Source organism: Lycium barbarum, chromosome 8 (genome assembly GCF_019175385.1).
Source record: "Lycium barbarum isolate Lr01 chromosome 8, ASM1917538v2, whole genome shotgun sequence".
Taxonomy (NCBI): Eukaryota; Viridiplantae; Streptophyta; class Magnoliopsida; order Solanales; family Solanaceae; genus Lycium; species Lycium barbarum.
Genome location: NC_083344.1, coordinates 24171362 through 24194580, shown reverse-complemented (window position 1 = coordinate 24194580; position 23219 = coordinate 24171362).

The following is a 23219-nucleotide window of genomic DNA, read 5'->3' as shown; positions in this document are numbered from 1 at the left end:
AGGGTATTCAGGAGCGGGCCAGAGCTCCAGGGTTTCAGGTTCACGGACAGATGGGGGTTCTGGTTAGATGAGGCCACCCAGGGTTCAATGTTCCTTTTGCGGCAGATACCATACGGGAGAGTGCTACAGAGCCACCGGTGCATGCTTTTCTTGTGGCCGTCAGGGCCATTTTGTGAGAGATTGCCCGTATAAGGGTAGTTCGGGTGGTGCAGCGCAGCCTACCGGATCAGCCGCTGGGTCTTCATCTTCGTTAGTGGCTATGCGCCCTACGGGGCAGGGTATTCCGGCACCAGCGGGTCGCGGCAGGGGCCGTGGTGCAGCTTCTGGTATTGGCGGTCCTTCGAACCGCATTTATGCTTTGGCCAACCGCCAGGATCAGGAGGCATCTCCTAATGTCGTCACAGGTACCTTATTGGTCTTCTCTCGGTCTGTGTATGCATTAATTGATCCAGGTTCGACTTTATCATATATTTCACCCCTTGTTGCCGGTAAAATTGGTATTATGTCTGAACCTATAGAGCCATTTGAGGTAGCCACACCGATAGGGGATTTTGTTGTAGCGAAACAGGTTTATAAAGACTGTTCTGTGATCGTTTTTGACCGTGACACTAAGGCAGATCTGGTAGAGTTAGATATGACTGAATTTGATGTTATTATGGGTATGGATTGGCTAGCTTCCTGTTACGCTAGTGTTGACTGCCAGAATAAGGTAGTTCGCTTCCAGTTTCCCGGGGAGCCAGTTATAAATTGGGCTGGTAATACAGCATCGCCGAAAGGTAAGTTTATTTCATACCTTAAGGCAAAGAAAATGATCAGAAAGGGTTATATCTATCATCTGGTTCGGGTGCAAGACTTGGACGCCGAGACGCCGACACTTCAGTCAGTCCCCGTGATTAATGAGTTTCCAGATGTTTTTCCCGACGAGCTTCCAGGTCTTCCTCCAGAGCGGGAGATAGACTTCTCTATTGACTTACTCCCAGACACTCAGCCTATCTCTATTCCTCCATATAGGATGGCGCCTGCAGAGTTAAAGGAGTTGAAGGAGCAGCTGAAAGATTTGTTGGATAAGGGCTTCATCAGACCCAGTACTTCGCCTTGGGGAGCCCCGGTATTATTTGTACGTAAGAAAGACGGGTCGCTGCGTATGTGTATTGATTATCGGCAGCTGAATAAGGTAACTATAAAGAATAAATACCCCCTCCCCAGGATTGATGATTTGTTTGATCAGCTGCAGGGCGCTAAGTGTTTTTCGAAGATAGATCTTCGATCCGGTTACCACCAGGTGCGAGTACGAGAGGCCGATATCCCTAAGACAGCTTTCCGGACCCGATATGGGCACTACGAGTTCAGGGTTATGTCTTTTGGGCTGACAAATGCTCCCGCAGTATTCATGGATTTGATGAACCGGGTATTCAGGCCATTCTTGGATATGTTTGTAATTGTATTCATTGATGATATCCTGGTTTATTCTCGGTCTGAGGCGGAGCACGCAGATCATCTGAGATCGGTATTAGGGGTACTCCGGCATCAGAAGTTATATGCGAAATTTTCTAAGTGCGAATTCTGGCTGTCTTCAGTGGCCTTCTTGGGGCATATTATTGCAGCTGATGGTGTCCGGGTGGACACACAGAAGATTGAGACCGTGAAGAATTGGCCCAGACCTACGACGCCCACAGAGGTACGCAGTTTCCTGGGGTTAGCAGGTTATTACAGGAGGTTTGTGGAGAAGTTTGCTTCGATTTCAGCGCCTTTGACAAGGCTGACTCAGAAGGGAGCTAAGTTCCAGTGGTCTGACGCTTGTGAACGGAGCTTCCAGTTGCTGAAGGAGAAGCTGACTACAGCCCCAGTTCTGACTCTTCCAGAGGGACCGGACGGGTATGTTATTTATTGTGACGCTTCTGGCATGGGGTTAGGCTGTGTATTGATGCAGCACGGCAGAGTTATAGCGTATGCTTCCCGGCAGCTCAAAAAGCATGAGAAGAATTATCCTACCCACGATCTGGAGCTCGCAGCGGTGATTCATGCTCTGAAGATATGGTGACACTATTTATATGGCGTTCATGTGGATATCTATACTGATCATAAGAGTCTCCAGTATATTTTCAGGCAGAGAGAGCTTAATTTGCGACAGCGGAGGTGGCTGGAGCTTCTGAAAGATTATGACGTGGATATTTTGTATCATCCGGGTAAGGCTAATGTTGTTGCCGATGCGCTCAGTCGGAAGTCTATGGGCAGTTTGGCCGATTTACAGCCAGACAGGAGAGAGATAGCCCGTGATATTCAGCAGTTGGCTAGTCTCGGGGTTCGTCTGGCCGATTCTGGAGATACACGGATTTCTGTTCGAGGGGTTTTTGAGTCATCTATCAGGGACGATATTAAGCGGCATCAGTTTGAGGATCCTGTCTTAGCTCGGTACAGGGACACAGCCTATGATAAGGAGAGGACTCCGTTCGAGTTTTCACCGGACGGCACTATGTTATACAGAGGCAGGTTGTGTGTACCTGATATTGCAGGCCTTCAGCAGCAGGTTATGAGCGAGGCACATTATGCTCGCTATTCGGTCCATCCTGGGTCTACGAAGATGTACCATGATCTTCGATGCTTATACTGGTGGGACGGTATGAAGCGGGATATTGCAGAGTTCGTCGCCCAGTGTCCTAATTGTCAGCAGGTCAAGATTGAGCATCAGAAGCCGGGTGGACTGTTGCAGGAGATGGAAATCCCGACTTGGAAGTGGGAGGTTATTAATATGGACTTCATTACAGGATTGCCTCGCACTCCACAGAAGTATGATTCCATCTGGGTCGTCGTTGATAGGCTGACGAAATCAGCCCATTTTCTTCCCGTCAGGACTACCTATTCCGCCGAGGATTATGCCAGGCTCTATATTAAGGAGATTGTGAAGCTGCACGGAGTTCCTATATCTATTATTTCTGACAGAGGCGCCCAGTTTACGGCGCATTTCTGGAGATCTTTTCAGGAGGGACTAGGGACTCAGGTGAGTCTGAGCACCGCATTTCATCCTCAGAGCGACGGGCAGGCCGAGCGCACTATACAGACGCTGGGGGATATGTTGCGGGCCTGCGTTATTGATTTCAGAGGCAGCTGGGATGATCACTTGCCATTGATTGAGTTTGCATATAATAACAGTTACCATTCCAGCATCCAGATGGCTCCGTATGAGGCTCTATATGGCAGGAAATGCAGATCGCCGATTGGCTGGTTTGATATTGGCGAGTTAGAATTGATTGGCCCAGATATGGTCCAGCAGGCCGTGGACAAGGTAAAACTTATTCGAGAGCGACTGTTGGCAGCCCAGAGTCGACAGAAGTCATACGCGGATAAACGGCGTCGACCGTTGGAGTTTCAGGTAGGCGATTGGGTATTTCTGAAGGTATCGCCTATGAAAGGCGTGATGCGGTTCGGCAGAAAGGGTAAGCTCAGTCCGCGTTATATTGGGCCTTATCAGATTGTTCGGAAGGTTGGAAATGTCGCCTATGAGTTAGAATTGCCACCTGATTTGGAAGCGGTACATCCGGTATTCCATGTCTCTATGCTTCGCAGATGCATTGGTGACCCTTCCAGAGTATTCCCTGCTGATGATATTCAGGTGACGGAGCAGTTATCGTACGAGGAGCAGCCCGTATCTATTTTGGATCGCCAGGTCAGGAGGCTCTGAAATAAAGATGTGGCCTCCGTTAAGGTACTGTGGCGGAATGATAACCGGGAGGAGATGACCTGGGAGTCAGAAGAAGAAATGAAGAAGAAATATCCTCATCTGTTCCCTATAGCCACAGGTAACCTCAAATCCCTGCTTAATTTCATTTCAATATCAATCATATGTCATATATGTGGTGTATAAACATAAACTCCCCCAAAGTGTTTTTTTTCAACCCTATAAGACTAATTTTACATTCGAGGACGAATGTTCTAAAGGGGCGGAGGATGTTATATCCCGTGTTTTCACACGTTTGGAAAAAACTTGGAAATATTGGATTTTTGGAGATATAATGTCAAATTTGATATTTTGTTGAACATAGGAGTTATGCATGAAAGAATAGAATCATGAAAGCGTGGGACAAGGCTAAGGGTAATTTTGGAATTTTGGAAATTAATTTCGGGAATTACAAAATACGATCCACACCTTATTGGGCTTGCAAAATGTGAAACAAATTGAAGCCCAAAGAGACAAGGGTGGCCGGCCATAGTAGGCCTTGGCCCAAGCCCAAATTAATTATGTCATGTGCATGGCATGTGACAACTTTATATAAGAAGACAAAGTCTTCATGTGTATCCATTAGAAGCAAGCAAGAGCAAAAAAATAGAAGAGGAGAGAAAGTGAGGTTCTCGGGTTTGAGGGGCAAAAATAGCCCTCAAAAATCTTGTCCCAAAAATTCAAATCTTGTTGATTTCCTACTAATTCAAGGTTTCCTTGCATCTTGGTATAGTTGGTTTGGAGTGGGGAGCTCTAGAATCTCCAAGTTGAACACAAGTCCAAGTGAAGAAAACTTGAAGAAAAGGTAAGAATTTCTACCTTTTATTGGTGTTATGAAGTTTTGATTGTGTTGTAGTTTATGGAAATGTGTTGATTGTATGAAGAAATAGAAGTTTGCAAAGTGGGTGTGTGTGTGAGTGTGTGGCCGTGGGTATATACTACATATATAGCCTCTATGTGTTGAATTTATGTTATAATCTAGTCATGATTGTAATGAAATGCATATGGGAATTGAAAGTTGGATGAATTTAGTTGATGTTGCAAAATGAGCATATGGCCGTGTGGTGTAATGGTCTTGGAATAAATATGAATCAAGTTGTGTAATGTGTTGGAGTGTTGGTATTGTGATGTTTGTAATGTGAATTAAGCTAGAATGATATAAGTTTGTGTTGAATTGGAATGTGAACACTTATGTCGTTTTAGTATGATTTTCCGACATTAAGGAAATGAAGTGTTTGGTTGTGAATTATGATGTTCATTGATGAATTTGGAAGTTGGAAAATTGTTATGAAATTATATGCCAAAGATTTGATGTTTTGCATAAGTTATGCTTTTGGCGGAAAAGTGTATATCGTGTATATCAAGTGTATATCCTAAGGGAAATGGTATGAGATGTCTTTAGATTTATATGGTGATGATCATGATGGTTGTTGAATACGAAATTATGATCTTAGTTGAAAGTTGGGTTGAATTGAAGACTATGTCAACTTGTGAGAAAAATGACTAGTTGAAGGATATTTGTGTTTTTAATGTTCATTGTTGATATTGTTGTTGTCGTTTGGGTTGTTGTTGATGATTTATAGCCGAGTTGAATTCTCGGGGTGTCATATGTATAGGGGAAGTGCTGCCGAAATTTCGGTAGCCAAATATGCTTTAAGTTGAAATAATGGCATTAATAATTCACAATTGGTAAACTTGACCAATTGCAGTTTTTCGACGAAACGGGAAGTGAGATTGGAAAGGCTTAAGGAGCGTGAAAGGTATGTAAAGCAAACCCAATTCTTCCCTTGGCATGCCCTTAGTGTATTAGGGTCGGATCCGGGCCTCGAAGGACCTCTTGGCCCTCGGAATCCGCAAGACAAAATTTTAGTTTTTCCTTCAGTAGAATTGAACCTCTTTGATACGCTTTTTCTGAAATTATGCAAACTTGCTCTAAATTATTCAGAAAGTCATAGAATGTCTGTATAACCTCTTTAGGTGACACTATATGCTTAGAGGGCACAATTTGAGCCTGCCGCCTTATTTGTCCCGAGACGGGCCCACTATTTACGGTTTTGCCCCTAATATGCTAAAGCTTCCTTTTTAAGCGATTTTTGAAAGAAATGTTTTAATTACCCTACTAATCGCTTAACGAATATTATTTTAAATATTCTATTAAACCTTATACATTATTTTGACACCCGGAATGACTTCGGGAAAGTTAGACTTCTGTAATTTATTATGATATCTGGAATACATTTATTATGATTCCGTCCGACTCCATTTGATTTGTTTGTCTTTGCTACGCCTCATCGAGTCTTTGAAAATACTTATGATATTTTTAAATTGCATTAGTCTCTCACTACTCCATTCGTGGATGTCCCAATGTTTCCCACACTGAGCCCGGGCCAGGATATGTTGTCAAGCATAATTCTCTGCATTGTTCGCCGCGTCCCGATGTGAGGGGGCAGGTATACGCGTACATGGGTCTGTGGAGTATGATGTGCCATGTCCGCCTATTCTGATCTGATCTGTTATGGCCATTTTGATATGACATTATATGATACGGGGCCACGCCCCTTTTTCTGATTTCTCTGTATAGTGGCACCAGCGTCGGGAGGGTGGCCACATTCTGTCTGCCGAGTCCCGTGGCAGGGACCGGATATGATATGATATGACATATGTTTCTGTACGCATTCTGCCTGTTTTGGAAATATGCATTTGACACTCTGGATTCTGTACTCATTTTCTGTAACCATTATGATTTGACTTCCGTGATTCCGCTTTGCATATTCAGTACATATTTCGTACTGACCCCCTTTCTTCGGGGGCTGCGTTTTTATGCCGCGCAGGTACAGACGACAGGTTTGCTGATCCACACGTTTAGGATCCCATTTCTGCTATTTTGGGGCGCTCTCTTCTACAGAGCCCATCTTTTGGTACAGTCTGTTACTGCTATCGGGATATGTACTTTGTTCAGGGTATGACGGGGCCCTGTCCCGTCTTATGATTATGATATGTTCTGTAGAGGTCTGTGGATACATCTGTGTGGGTTCTGTACATATGTTTGGGATGTTTTGTTTTATGATAGCCTTATCGGCTTCTGTGTGCCAAGTCTGCTCTTCGGCTAAATTCTGTAGCATCCACTAATGTTATTATTATATTATTATTCTGATAATATGCTAATTTGGGTATCGGGTACGTATAGGTGCCCAACTAGGGCACTGGTCGCGGCCCACGGGGTTGGGTCGTGACAATTTCAGCAGGCCATGGTAGGGGCAGAGAGGGAGCATCCAGTTCGAGTGGCCCTCAGCCCTGTATTTACGCATTAGCCAGGTGACAGGATCTTTAGTCCTCCCCTGACGTTGTCACAGGTATATTATCTGTATTCTCCTATGATTTTTATGTTTTGATTGATCCGAGTTCTACCTTTTCATATATCACTCCTTATGTTACTGGTCGTATTGGGGTGAAACCTGAGCCAATCAAGCCTTTTGAAGTGTCTACTTTTGTTGGTGACCCGGTAATAGCTAGACAAGTACATAGAAATTGTGTGATTATGGTATGTGATCATCAGACTACAGCTGATTTGATTGAGCTGGAAATGTTAGATTTTGATGTTATTATGGGCATGGATTAGTTGGCTTCTTGTTATGCAAATGTGGACTGTAGAACAAAAATGGCCCGATTCCAATTCCCAGGAGAACCAGTGCTTGAATAGAAAGGTAACACAGCGTCTCCAAGAGGTAAGTTTATTTCCTATCTCAAAGCGAGGAAGATGATTGCAAAAGTCTATATTTATCATTTGGTCTGGGTTCATGACACCGAAGGAAAGCTGCCGACTCTTCAATCTGTCCCGATAGTCAATAAGTTTTCGGATATATTTCCAGACGAACTTCCAAGTCTTCCACCGGAACGGGAGATTGATTTTACTATTGATGTGTTGCCGGACACTAAACCTGTATTTATTCCTCCTTACAGAATGGCTCCTGCAGAATTGAAAGAGCTAAAGGCACAATTGAAGGATTTGCTCGAGAAGGGATTCATTAGGCCCAGTTCATCGCCATGGGGAGCACCTGTCTTGTTCGTAAAAAAGAAAGATGGTTCCTTGCGAATGTGCATTGACAATAGGCAATTGAACAAGGTGACGATAAAGAATAAATATACGCTTCTGAGGATCGATGATTTATTTTACCAATTACAGAGTGCTAAGTGGTTTTCAAAGATAGACCTGAGATCAGGATATCACCAGGTGAGAGTTAAAGAAGAGGATATTTCGAAAACGGCTTTCCGAACCAGATATGGTCATTACGAATTTCGGGTAATGTCGTTTGGCTTGACTAACGCCCCAACAGTGTTTATGAATTTGATGAATAATGTGTTCAGGCCTTTCCTATATCTATTTGTAATTTTGTTTATCGAAAACATTCTAGTATACTCTCGGCCAGAAGCAGAGCATGCGGATCATTTACGTATCGTCCTTGGGATTCTTCGGACTCGTGAATTATATGCCAATTTTTCAAAAAGTGAGTTCTAGCTGAATTCTGTAACCTTTCTGGGCCATATTAGCTCAGCTGACAGTATCCGAGTAGATACTCAGAAAATTGAGGCTATGAAGACCTGGCCAAGGCCTACAACACCTACGGAGGTCTGTAGCTTTCTATGATTAGCAGGATATTACAGAAGATTTATGGAAGGATTTTCTTCTATTTCTGCACCATTGACGAAGCTAACTCAGAAATCAGCAAAATTTCAAGGGACAAATGCTTGTGAGTGCAGTTTCCCGGAATTGAAAGATAGATTGACTTCATCCCCAGTCCTGACACTTCTAGAAGGATCAGAAGGCTATGTTGTTTATTGTGATGCCTCCGGTGTTGGGTTGGGCTGTGTATTGATGCAGCACGGTAATATTATTTCCTATGCTCCAGGCAGTTGCGAAAACATGAGCAGAATTATCCGACCCATGATTTTGAATTAGCTGCAGTTATTCATGCACTAAAGATGTGGAGACATTCTTTGTATGGTGTTCATGTTGATATTTATATAGATCACAAGAGTCTCCACTATATTTTCAAGAAGAAAGAGTTGAATCTGCGGCAGAGGCGATGGTTAGAACTACTAAAAGACTATGATGTGAGAATTTTATATCATCCCGGAAAGGCAAATGTGGTGGCCGATGCTCTCAACCGTAAAACTATGGGCAGTCTATGTGATGTTCAACTGGAGACGAAAGAATTAATCCGTGAGCTCCACCAGCTATCTAGCCTAGGAGTTCGCTTAATGGACTCGGGCAATGCAAGAGTTACTTTTCATAACCCAGCTATTTCATCCTTAATAGTAGAGGTGAAGAAGCGCTAATATGAAGACCCCCAGTTGAGTTATTACAAAGATACGCTTCCTAAGAAAGAGAAGTCACCATTTGAGATTTCTGCAGATGGGGTTCTTAAGTATCGAAGCAAGCTATGTGTTCCGAATGTTGCAAGATTACGTCGTCAGATTCTGGAAGATGCCCATTACTCCCATTATTCCGTTCATCCAGGAGCGACAAAGATGTACCATGATCTCAAGTCAATGTATTGGTGGGACGGAATAAAGAAGGATATAGCAGAATTTGTAGCTCAGTGCCCGAACTGCAACAAGTAAAAATCGAGCATCAAAAACCAGGGGGATTGTTGCAAGCTATGAAAATTTCAACCTGGAAATGGGAAGTGATCAACATGGATTTTATGGTAGGTTTTCCCCGTTCTCGGCGTAAGTAGGACTCCATATGAGTAATTGTTGATAGACTCATGAAGTCAGCTCATTTTCTACCAGTTAGGACTACATACTCAGCAAAAGATTATGCAAAGCTGTATCATAAAGATATGTGCGACTTCATGGTGTCCCCGTGTCCATCATTACTGATAGAGGAGCACAATTTACAGCCAAATTCTGAAAGTCCTTTCAAGAAGGTTTGGGAACTCAAGTGAGACTCGGCACGACATTTCACCCACAGACGGATGGACAAGCTGAATGCACTATTCAAACCTTGGAAGATATGTTGCAGGCATGTGTATTAGACTTCAGAGGTAATTGGGATGATCATTTGCCACTTATTGAGTTTGCTTACAACAACAGTTATCACTCCAGTAACTAAATGGCCCCGTATGAAGCTCTATACGGAAGGAAGTGTAGATCGCCAATTGGGTGATTTGAAGTAGGAGAGACACAACTAATAGGTTCGGAATTGATTCAGCAAGCAGTGGAAAGGATTAAGCCTATCCGAGACCGGTTGTTGACAGCTAAGAGTCGTCAGAAATCTTATGCAGACAATCGTCGACGAAACTTGGAATTTCATGTTAATGATTGGGTATTCCTAAAAGTGTCGCCAATAAAAGGTGTAATGAGATTTGGAAAGAAGGGGAAGCTTAGTCCTCGATATATTGGACCTTATAAAATTGTGCGCAAGGTGGGCCAAGTGGCTTATGAATTAGATCTACCTACAGAATTGGAGTTAGTTCACCCAGTTTTTCATGTGTCGATGCTCCGTAAATGTGTTGGAGATCCTTCTAGAACCGTGCTTGTAGATGATGTTCAAGTTACTGAGAAGTTGGCTTTTGAAGAAGTACCCATTGCCATACTAGATAGGCAAGTGCGGAAACTCAGAACTAAAGACGCAGTTTCAGTTAAGGTTCTGTGGAGAAACAATAATAGAGAAGAGATGACTTGGGAAGTAGAAGAAGATATAAAGTCTAGGTGTTGACACCTAATTTTGGCTCGCCGTGCTTAAAATTAACGTTTTGGGGGGGGGGGGGCTGATTCGTTAAAGAGCGCGAAATACATTTTTACATTTTTCGATAATTTATTGATGATTATCCTTATTTTAGGAATTTTATCAATTTACTATCATTTTCCAAGAATCATTATTTTGCACATATACAGCGTAATACTAATATTTTTGTGCAATTAATAATTGTTTCTTAATTTTATAGCAATACATTTTCATATCTTATACATTAATAATTATATTTTATACTTACACATGTATTAATTAACTATATTTTAGTACAGTCCGTCAGTGCAGAGAAAACCGGAGCAATTAATTTTTAAACGCAGAACAAAAATTCGATCAAGTCAAGGTCTCGTAACCTTTCTAAAAGTTGACATTTGAGGTGATGGATTGGGTTCTTGATCCATTGGTTAATACATTTTTAAACAATAGTTAAAAAGAGGTAAAGGGGACAAGGGGGTGCATTCTTTTATTTTTGGATAAAAGAGGGTGTTCATTGATATTATAAGAAAAGGGAGGAGTTTAATTTTATTTTTCATCTTCTGTATTCATTTGCACAACACACACAACACACAATTTTCAGATTTTTTTTTCTTTCCTCTCTCTAAACATGATTTCTCTTCCCTTCTCCCTCTTCACAAAAAAACCGCTGCCGCCGCCGCCACGCCGGAGCTCCGAGCTCCGGCAACGCACCAAACCACCACCACACCTCCTTCTTCGTCTCCCAACCACACCACCACGACAACACCTCCATCAACCACCATTGCCCCACCACTTCGTCTCCCTCTCTCTCACACCTACGCCACCGCAAACCACCACACCACTGCTGCCAACCACCACAAAACTAGACTTTTTCCTCCGTCTTCACCAACCCAGTACCACTGTACAACCCACGCACCACCAGTCACCCCCGCTTCGTCTCCCCCGTTCGTTCTCCTCCCTCAGCTGCCGCCAGCCCCTCCACGACGGAGCTCCGAGCTCCGGTGAACGCCGACGAGTTGTTCCATCTCCGTCAAACACCATCAGCACCACCATCGCGAACCAGTCGCTGCTCCCCTTCCCCTTTCTCTATTTTTCACGTTTTATTTTTGCTTTATTTTAGGTTGTGAATGTTCAGATCTGGCCGGACAGAATAAAGCTCCGGTGTAGCTTCAATTTCTCCGACGATCCTCAAATTTTGTTCGTGATTATTTTTCCTCCAAGCATTACCATTGCTGATTTGTTTTGCTATTATTTCTGTTACTGCCTATTGGTGTTAATGTTGGGTTGGTGTTGTTCTGTTTGATTGATGGTTGCTCCACAAGGGATTGATTTTATTCTTCATTGACTATTTTGTGTCACTTCCCGGACAACCTCTGTCATTTTTCCAATGGTTTTACTACTGTCGCATTGAGGCTAATTATTTGGACTGATTTTACACATTTTACATTATTTTTAAAAATATCATTGTTGGTTCTGTACCCGGAAAATACTTCCGACGGCCAACTGTACTATTACTTTTTTTGTCAAATTTATTTAAATTCATTTGGGCGAATACTAAACCCAAATGGCCGATGAAGAAATTTCCGTCGATTTCCAAGGCCTCCCATGTACAAAACACGGGTTTTTTATTTTAAGTTTATTCATTATTTCTTTAATTCATTCGATAGTTATTTATTCTCTTACTAACACTTTTACTAAGTGTTTATACAGTTACCCGGAAATACATCCCGAAGGTGACACTCGGAAGGAACCCAAAGACTTCATCGAATCAATATTTGTATTTACTTTCCGCATTTTTTTATAACTGTACAAAACATAAACTCATAGTATAGTGGAAACTTTATTTTTGGAATGACGGGTTGATATATTTATTTACTTGTCGCCTTGTTTGTTAAACTTAAAATTGTCATTCGCTTTAGGCAAGACTTAGGCCGTCAATACTTTCATAACTAGATTAAATTGACTTGGTATAAATACTTTGTTAAATAAATTCACACTTTTGACGTTTAGGCAAAAAATACTAGTCCATCCTTTATTTTATATTATTTATACACTCTTAATACAACTTACATTTTATATTGTTTCGTGTACACTAATACATATTTTAATTAAGTTAAATTCACATTTTGACGCTAGGCAAATATTAAGTCTTCTATTCACAAATCTTTTATTCTTTAGAGGCATTACACATTTTCACTCATTTTTTATCCACGATCCCTTATACTTATTTTTTACCAATACTTTTTACAATTATTTTGTTCCTTATTCTTTTGATAAGATATTCATTAAACAAACACTCTTTTTAACTAAACGGTAGAAACAAGTCAAATAAACTTCACTTTTCTGATTAATTTCGTTATATAAAATCTTTACACCATTGAATATTTGTAAATTATTTTCACATTCTTTATGCACTAATATACCTAGTTATACAATTCTTTATACATTTTAGGTTTGACGTACACTCTTTTACACTAGAAATCTGTTCTTTATATGTTTAATATACATACATTCTTTTAATATACATAGACGCACATTACATAGACGCACATTCTTTATATCCTTGATATATTTATTTTACATAGTCTTACCATTTTTTTTTATATATATTCTTTATATAGTTATACATTCTTTACACTAACATATATATACACTCTTTGTACTAACAGATACACTTTTATACTTACGAGGCACATTCTCTTTATACTCTTTTATATATTCGTTTTTTTTTTACCATACATTCTTTATAAATACTTGATATAAATACATTTTTATACACTGTATATACTTAGTATATTATCACCTAGTGTAGCTTTTCATGAAGTCATAACATTTTGAAAACAAGTAATAATAATGATAAACAGATGGATAATCCCCCTCTAGTGTTCAGTTAAACTAAGTCTAAGGACTGTCTTCGGACAGGCTCTGAGGGATGCTTAATACCTTCCCCTCGGGGTAAATAAAACCCTTATCTAGAATCTTATAGGTTTCGTGGACTAAAAATGGAGTAGACACACAAATACATATAGGTTTCCTATTTTTCCTTAAAAATAAGGTGGCGACTCTAACTCTTTTTAAACCAGTTAGAAGAACCGGGAAGTTGCAAACTATCTTGGACCCGTTCAAAATAGGGCATAACAGAATGGCAACTATGCTGGGGATTACCTAGGTTTTGACCTTAACATACTTAGTTTAAGAGAGCACTTGAGGGATATGTTATTATTTATTTGTTTTTATTATTATTACTTGTTATGTATATATCGTGAACTGCTACAATATTATCTTTGAAAGGACACGAGCCAAAGCAAAACTTGTGTTCCTTATTTGATTGAAGACACTACATGTTACTGTTTTCTTTATACTGTTATCGCACTTTCAATTGAGTCTTTGGCCGTACACATACACACATTGTGCACGTGAGTTGTGCTTTTGCGCTCCTCCGAACCTTCTTCAAACTCCTTAGTTTCGGAGATTGGTGGGCTAGTCTTACTACTTGCCATCTCGCAGTTTTCCGAATATTCTTTATCAGCTTAGGTAAATCTACTCTTAGAATTCTTAGGCCGTTGTATGTATAATTTTGATCACTGCTCTAGCCGGATTAATTTCATTCTTTATTTGCTACATGCTTTTTTCATCTTACATATTCTTTATTTGTTTCACATACTGTATTTATTAGACATTCTTTAGTTGTACATATATATTAGACATTCTTTAGTTGTACATATATACTAGACATACATATATACTAGACATATCTTCTTCCGCCTCGTCTGCTCTATCGGGCAATTTTGGTTGACTTGTGTTGAGCTTGGAAACTTTCCAAACCCTCACACCCATTTTTTGGTCTTTACGACCACCTTCACATCCACATTATTTTTCATACCCATTTCCAATCTTTGCAACCATCATTTTGATTTTACCAATCCTTTTCAATACAATACAATCTTGTACATTCTTCCCATCCCTGGAGCACACTTTTTTTCAGATTCAAACTCTTGTTCATAGCCTCACTTCTGTTCAATACAATCACCAATTCATAGAAATCATACAAATCACATACAACACAGTATTTGCCCGAACTACGTCTGACCTGATTCTTGTCTTGGCAAGATACGTAGGCAAACCAACATAAGGGTTCGGTCTCCCCACTGTTTCAAAATAATTCACCAGAATAAAAAACTGGGACAATTATTTTGGAGCAGTTCAAAGACGCTCTCCAAAAAGGCTTCTAAGAGCGTCAATCAACCTGTTGAAATTCAAAACCCAACAGCGGCAATACCAGTCTTACCCCAACCATCACCTAGCTTTGGTCCAAAATTTTTGGATATAAGCTTTTCTTATTCTCCCAAGCATCGCAAGCCATGGAACTTTGGCGTGTCGGCCTTTATTTTTCAACCCCAAATGTTCAACACAAGTAAATCCTTCCCCCTCAACTATACAATAATCGTGTCGACTGACAAGGAGTTAAAGCTCCGCAAACAGTTTGGTACCCAATCATTGCAATCTTACCGATGAGCGCGGAGTATTTTTAGAAACTCCGTAAAGGTCAGCATCCCTTCTTATCACCTTGCCAGCGGACGCGGATTATTTTTAAAGCTCCGCCGACATTGCCAATGGATGCAGATTAGTGTCAAAACTCTTCCACGTCCGACTATCTCCTCCATAACAATATTGTTAATGTACTGGAGTAATGTCAAGGCTCCATCTATAGTTGACATCCTTCTTCTCAGCCACTGTGAAAGTATTTTCAAAGCTCTAGCTGCGATCAACTCATTTTTTCTGACCGCCTATCAATATATTTTCAAAGCTCCGAGCCTACGATTGGTCCCTTCTTGGATAATTTTCAAAGCCCCGTGCCTACGATCGACACACTCTTCTGCCATCTATCGGAGTACTTGCAAAACTCCGCCTTCAATCGGCACCTCTTCTTATATCCTCTCTGCAATAACTACGCACACGTGATTCTCTTCTTTGATGAGATACGTAGGCAGCCCTTTTGGGTTCGGTATTCCCTATTAAAAAAAAATCAAAAAATTCTTTATTTGAAAGTCACAAAAATATTTTCTTTGTTCTTACCTCTCTGCAAGAACTACGCACACCTAATTATCTTCTTTGATGAGATACGTAGGCAGCCCTTTTGGGTTCGGTATTCATTATTTAAAAAACAAAGTCTGAAAATCACAAAAAGAAAAAACTTTTTTCTTACCTCTCTGAACGAACTACGCGCACCTGATTCTCATCAAAGATGAGATACGTAGGCAACCCTTCTTGGGTTCGGTACTCCTTATTCAAAAAATACAAAAAATATAATATTTTTTAGATTCATATCTTTGACTCTGTTGATACCAACACAGTTAGGAATGTGCATAGGAAAGAAACAAGTAAGAATCAATGTGATGGAGAGGACTGACTTCGTGGTAAACCATAGATTCTTTTGGTACCTCTCATTAACACTTTAAGTGACACTTGAAAAATTCTCTTGCATGCTTGTCAGACATGAACAAAACCAACCTCATTGTTTCATGTGCATTGTGTGGTGAGCTTTAGATAGCGTTCAATTGCATTACATTGTGATCTAGAACTTGGACTGAATGTCTATTGAGGCGAAATTATGAGTAACACTTGGTATAGGAAAGGATCGTAGGCCTTCTTTGACCCGTTTGAGCCTTTCTAGCCTACCAAACGACATTATCCCTAGTATTCCCCCTTTGAGCCTATAGCCTTTTCTTTGACAACCACATCATAAGCCTATACCATTTCTGAGTGCTTACACGCACTATCCCTCTCTTGGCCCGACCTCCCTGAGCCCACTAAAAACGTGCAACCGCGGATAGAGATCCAAGCTGAAGCTTCCAAAGAAAAAAAAAGGATTCAACAGTCCTAGAAAAACAAAGGCCAAGAACGACCTCCAAAGCAAGAAGGAGCCAAAAAAAAATCAGTCATTCGGGATCTCGGACATACAACCTGTTATTCCTTTTTATTTTTCACACTCCGGCATACAACCCGGAATTAGCATCAAGACTTCGGGCATACCACCCAGGTCAATTCTCTGAATCCCCACAGAGTCTCGGGCATACAACCCCGAACTCCAAAAAAAAGGGCTCCAACTTGCAAAAAAAGTCGCACAAGTACAAAAGAAAGGAACAATAAACGAAGCAAATCAGCGTCAGAGCACACAAATACCAAGCACGGACGTAGTGCAATGCTCAGGGAAGGATTAGTCACTCATTACCCAAATGATATCCTACCCTTTTCCCAAGCCTACAATACAAACCCATAACATGCCCTACGTGATCCTATGCCAAGGGTTCTCATATTAGTGGATACTTACAGGACGGCCAAGTTTATGGTATCGCAATTACATGCATTGAACATCTTTCTGAGTATGAGTGTACTTCTCTAGACGTCCCAAAGTTCAAAAATACTGAATATGTGTGAAAAGGGGACTTCTTTTTTGGTGAGAGCACTTTAAACATAAGGATAGGTATAGTTCAAAACCTTTGCTTGAAGCAAGATGAACAAATCCTGTCGATACTTAGGTATGTCTGAGGTACCACTTGAAGCTATAGGAATTATCCCGAAGTCAATCTCGGTTAGCTGGGATGAAATTGATGGAATTTTTATGCACAAAAGTAATTGTTGGTACCAACTGAAGTAAAGACACGATTCTCGTCACGTCTTCATTTTCCAATATTCTTTACAACAAAAACAATGAAAAATGCATCAAAAAAAATTATAGCCGCCTACCTTCTAATGTGGTTATTTCATTTCAAGTACATTTTTTACAGGCGCCCACCTTCTAATGCGGGTATTTTAATTTTAGTCAGGCACCCACCTTCTAATGCGGGTATTTTAATTCCAGTTCAGGCGCCCACCTTCTAATGCGGGTATTTTAATTTCAGTCAAGGCGCCCACCTTCTAATGCGGGTATTTTAATTTCAGTCAAGGCGCCCACCTTCTAATAAGGGTATTTTAATTTCAGTCAGGTGCCCACCTTCTAATGCGGGTATTTCAATTCTAGTTCAGGCACCCACCTCCTAATGCGGGTATTTTAATTTCAGTTAGGCGCCCACCTTTTAATGCAGGTATTTTAATTTCAGTCAGGCACCCACCTTCTAATGCGAGTATTTTAATTTCAGTCAAGGCGCCTACCTTCTAATGTGGATTTTAATTTCAGTCAGGCGCCCACCTTCTAATACGGGTATTTCAATTCTAGTTCAGGCACCCACCTCCAAATGCGGGTATTTTAATTTCAGTTAGGCGCCCACCTTCTAATGCGGGTATTTTAATTTCAGTCAGGCACCCACCTTCTAATGCGGGTATTTTAATTTCAGTCAGGCGCCCACCTTTTAATGCGGGTATTTTAATTTTCAGTTCAGGAGCCCACCTTCTAATGCGGGTATTTTAATTTCAGTTCAGGTGCCCACCTTCTAATGCGGGTATTTTAAATTTCAGTTCTAGCGCCCACCTTCTAATGCGGGTATTTTAATTTCAGTCAGGAACCCACCTTTTAATACGGGTATTTTCATTTCAGTCAAGCGCCCACCTCAGAATGAGGGTATTTTAATTTATGTTAGGTGCCCACCTTCTAATGCGGGTATTTTCATTTCAGCCAGGTGCCCACCTCATAATGCGGGTATTTTAATTTATGTTAGGCGTCCACCTTCTAATGCGGGTATTTTAATTTCAGTCAGGCACCCACCTTCCAATGCGGGTAATTTAATTTCAATTCAGGCGCCCACCTTCTAATGCGAGTATTCCATTCAAAGTTATGGCACACAAACCGGAGTATGCATCAGGATCTCGGTACACAACACGAGATATCATTTCATTCCAAAGCTTCGGCACACAAGCCGGAGTATGCATCAAGGTCCTTATGCACTATCCAGGACCCCCTCTCCATTTAAATCTTCGGCACACAACTCGAAGTTTCATCAGGATCCCGACACACAACTTCGTAGTCCATTTCAATCCATGGCTTTGAGTTCGGTCACCCCTCTAGCAATGAATCATTCTCCTCCCCAACAAGTTTTCCCGAACTACAATCGGTCTGACTCCCATCTCAGGGATATATAGGTAGCTCGAATTCGAGCACGACCATTCTTCGTCCTACACTTACTAGGACCACTCCAACAACACTGGGGAAAAATTTTGATCAGACGATCAAAATTTGCCACAACATCCATTAGTTATCATTTTTCGAACTACATTGACCTGATTCTCGTGATTGACGAGATATGTAGGAAGCTGTATGTAGAGTTCGATCACATCGGGATGAGAATCATTCTTTTCCCAGCAAGTATACAATCTTGCACCTTCCCAGCGTCTCGTAGCTCGACAATGGGGAAATTTTAGAAGCGATGAAGCAGGTACATAAATGTTTTTCGGCCCTGAACAATCCTTCCCTTGTTTTATCATTTTTCTTTTTACCACAACCCCGCCGACGGATGGAGAGTATTGCCAAAGCTCTATCAACGTCTGACTTCTTTCCCCGTACATATCCCTTTAGTAATGTTACACCTCGGAAAATTTCCCGTTGGTACGCAAGTGAATGAACTAATGATGTGTGCGAGGAGTGCGGGTGTATAATGTTTCATGGGAAATGTATGTAAAGGGATGTGGATGATTAGAATGAAAAGTCGAGAAATGAGAAAAATTGAAAGTTGGCAAAACTGCCCAGTGGTTGTATAGTGCAAAATACGGACCGTAAAGTGCAATACGGTCCGTAAACTTGACGTCGTAAATTGGCATGTCCAACTTCAACTTTCTGCCAGCTGAGAAAATGGCTAAAATACGACCTGGTGGACGGACCGTAAAGTGATTTACGGCCCGTAAACCATGGTCGTAAATCACCATGCATGCAGGCCAAAGTTACTGGTTCTGCTTAAGCTTAAAAACGACCACGAGGGACGGTCCGTAAACTGAAATACGGACCGTAAACCTCCATGGACGACCACTGTTCACCCAGCACAGATTTTTCAATTCATTAAATATGAGGATCAAGACTTGTCTTATTTCATTTACAACATTACACCATTTCTCTCTAGAACTTCTCTCTACATTTATTATATGAGTTTCCAAGGATTATAAGTCATCCATAACATTAAGACAAGTGAATCAAGGATAAGGGAGTCATCAAGGATCTTCCAAGTCAAGAAATCCAAATGGAGAAAAACTAGGGTTTTGCTCAAAGAAGAGTATTATCAACCAAAGCTTGTTCCTACAACTTCTAAGGTAAGATTCATGATTTTTACAAGATGTTTAAGGTATTGAAGAATTAAAATACATGGATTGTAGAAAATGTGGTCAACTAGGTCATGAATGATGAATAGTGACATTTTGAGAAATAGTTTGAATTGAGTTATGAATGTTGTTGTGTTGTGATATGAATGTGTTATAAATGGTACTAAGATCATGAACTAAACACTTTAGACGAATGGACGAAAATGGGTGTTATAATCATGAATGTGGGTGAATTAGAGGCAAATTGAGGAATCTAGATAATGTGGTTAATGTGAATGACTAATGACCATTGTTATGACATTAATGAAGGTATAAACGCTAGCATAGGAAGGGAACGTGCAAGTGTAGAATAGTTCGACGGAAACGTATGTAAGGCTAACCCTTCTTTCATAAGGCATGGTTCTTGGCCAAATTCCTAAATTCATCTATATGAGTCAGCGCATTTCTTACCGGTCAGGTAGCAGCGGAGCTACTATTCAGAATTCAGCAGTTTCATCGTTAGTAGCGGAAGTAAAAGAGCGACAATATGAGGATCCCATGCTAATGCAGTACAGAGATACACTCCCTCATAAGGAGGGGTCATCATTTGACATTTCGGAAGACGGAGTTCTCCGATGTCGAGGCAGGTTATGTGTTCCCGATGTGGCAGGTCTACACCATCAGATTTTGAGTGAATCTCATTGTTCCCGTTACTCCGTTCACCCCGGAGCAACGAAATGTATCATGATCTTAAGACTATATATTGGTGGAATGGGATAAAGAAAGACGTAGCAGAATTCGTAGCTCAGTGTCCTAATTGCCAACAAGAGAAGATAGAACACCAAAAGCCGGGTGGCTTATTGCAAGCTATAGAAATCCCAACTTGGAAGTGGGAAGTGATTAATATGGATTTCATTACAGGGTTACCCCGTTCTCGACGTAAATATGATTCTATATGGGTGATCGTGGATAGGCTCACAAAGTCAACGCATTTCTTACCGGTCAGAATGACCAATATGGCAGAAGATTATGCCAAGCTTTATCTTAAAGATATAACGAGACTCCATGGCGTTCCGGTATCTATTATCTCCGATAGAGGAACTCAGTTTACAGCTAAGTTTTGGGGGTCTTTCCAAGAAGGTTTAGGGACCCAAGTGTGCCTAAGCACGGCATTTCACCCACAGACCGATGGGCAAGCTGAACGTACTATTCAGACTCTTGAAGATATGTTACGGGCATGTTTCATAGATTTTGGAAGAAATTGGGATGACCATTTGCCACTCATTGAGTTTGCTTACAATAACAGTTACCATTCTAGCATTCAAATGGCACTGTATGAAGCTCTATATGGGCGAAAGTGTAGATCCCCAATTGGGTGGTTTGAAATCGGAGAAGCCAAGTTTATAGGGCCAGATTTGGTCCAGCAAGCAATAGAGAAAGTCAAGCTTATACAAGATCGATTGTTAGCGGCTCAAAGTCGCCAGAAGTACTATGCAGATAATCGTCGAAGGGACTTAGAGTTCCAAGTTAAGGATTGGGTATTCTTGAAAGTGTCGCCAATGAAAGGCGTTATGAGATTTGGCAAAAAGGGGAAGCTCAGTCCTCGGTATATCGGACCCCATGAGATTATATGCAAAATAGGCAAAGTGGCCTATGAGCTAGATCTACCTCCAGATTTGGAGTCAGTCCATCCAGTATTTCATGTCTCGATGCTTCGAAAGTGTGTTGGAGATCCTACGAGGATCGTCCCAGTGAATGATATTCAAGTGACAGAAAAGTTAACTTATGATGAAATGCCCATTGCCATATTAGATAGGCAAGTACGGAGGCTTAGAAATAAAGAAGTGGCCTCAATTAAAGTGTTGTGGAGAAATAACAATCGAGAGGAAATGACATGGGAAGCGGAAGAGAATATGCGATCCAAATACCCACATTTATTTCGGCCCTTAGAAGAGGTCCAAGATGAGACGTCAAAATCATAAGGTATGCATGTTTTCCCTTTTATACGTTCAGGTCGTGTGTGGCCAAATTTCTAGTGCTGTTGTATTATTGCCCTGTGAGGCATTGTTATTGTGGGTTGTTGTGACAGGGTGGTAGTGCCACATTACAGAGGAAACTCTGGCGAAATTTTTATAGAATTCCCCAAGCCTTTAACATTCGAGGACGAATGTTCCTAAAGGGGGGAGAATGTTACACCTCGGAAAATTTCCCGTTGGTACGCAAGTGAATGAACTAATGATGTGTGCGAGGAGTGCGGGTGTATAATGTTTCATGGGTAATGTATGTAAAGGGATGTGGATGATTAGAATGAAAAGTCGAGAAATGAGAAAAATTGAAATGTGGCAAAACTGCCCAGTGGTCGTATAGTGCAAAATACGGACCGTAAAGTGCAATACAGTCCGTAAACTTGACGTCATAAACTGGCATGTCCAACGTCAACTTTCTGCCAGCTGAGGAAATAGCTAAAATACGACCTGGTGGACGGACCGTAAAGTGATTTACGGCCCGTAAACCATGGTCGTAAATCACCATGCATGCAGGCCAAAGTTACTGGTTCTGCTTAAGCTTAAAAACGACCACGAGGGACGGTCCGTAAACTGAAATACGGACCGTAAACCTCCATGGACGACCACTGTTCACCCAGCACAGATTTTTCAATTCATTAAATATGAGGATCAAGACTTGTCTTATTTCATTTACAACATTACACCATTTCTCTCTAGAACTTCTCTCTACATTTATTATATGAGTTTCCAAGGATTATAAGTCATCCATAACATTAAGACAAGTGAATCAAGGATAAGGGAGTCATCAAGGATCTTCCAAGTCAAGAAATCCAAATGGAGAAAAACTAGGGTTTTGCTCAAAGAAGAGTATTATCAACCAAAGCTTGTTCCTACAACTTCTAAGGTAAGATTCATGATTTTTACAAGATGTTTAAGGTATTGAAGAATTAAAATACATGGATTGTAGAAAATGTGGTCAACTAGGTCATGAATGATGAATAGTGACATTTTGAGAAATAGTTTGAATTGAGTTATGAATGTTGTTGTGTTGTGATATGAATGTGTTATAAATGGTACTAAGATCATGAACTAAACACTTTAGACGAATGGACGAAAATGGGTGTTATAATCATGAATGTGGGTGAATTAGAGGCAAATTGAGGAATCTAGATAATGTGGTTAATGTGAATGACTAATGACCATTGTTATGACATTAATGAAGGTATAAACGCTAGCATAGGAAGGGAACGTGCAAGTGTAGAATAGTTCGACGGAAACGTATGTAAGGCTAACCCTTCTTTCATAAGGCATGGTTCTTGGCCAAATTCCTAAATTCATCTATATGAGTCAGCGCATTTCTTACCGGTCAGGTAGCAGCGGAGCTACTATTCAGAATTCAGCAGTTTCATCGTTAGTAGCGGAAGTAAAAGAGCGACAATATGAGGATCCCATGCTAATGCAGTACAGAGATACACTCCCTCATAAGGAGGGGTCATCATTTGACATTTCGGAAGACGGAGTTCTCCGATGTCGAGGCAGGTTATGT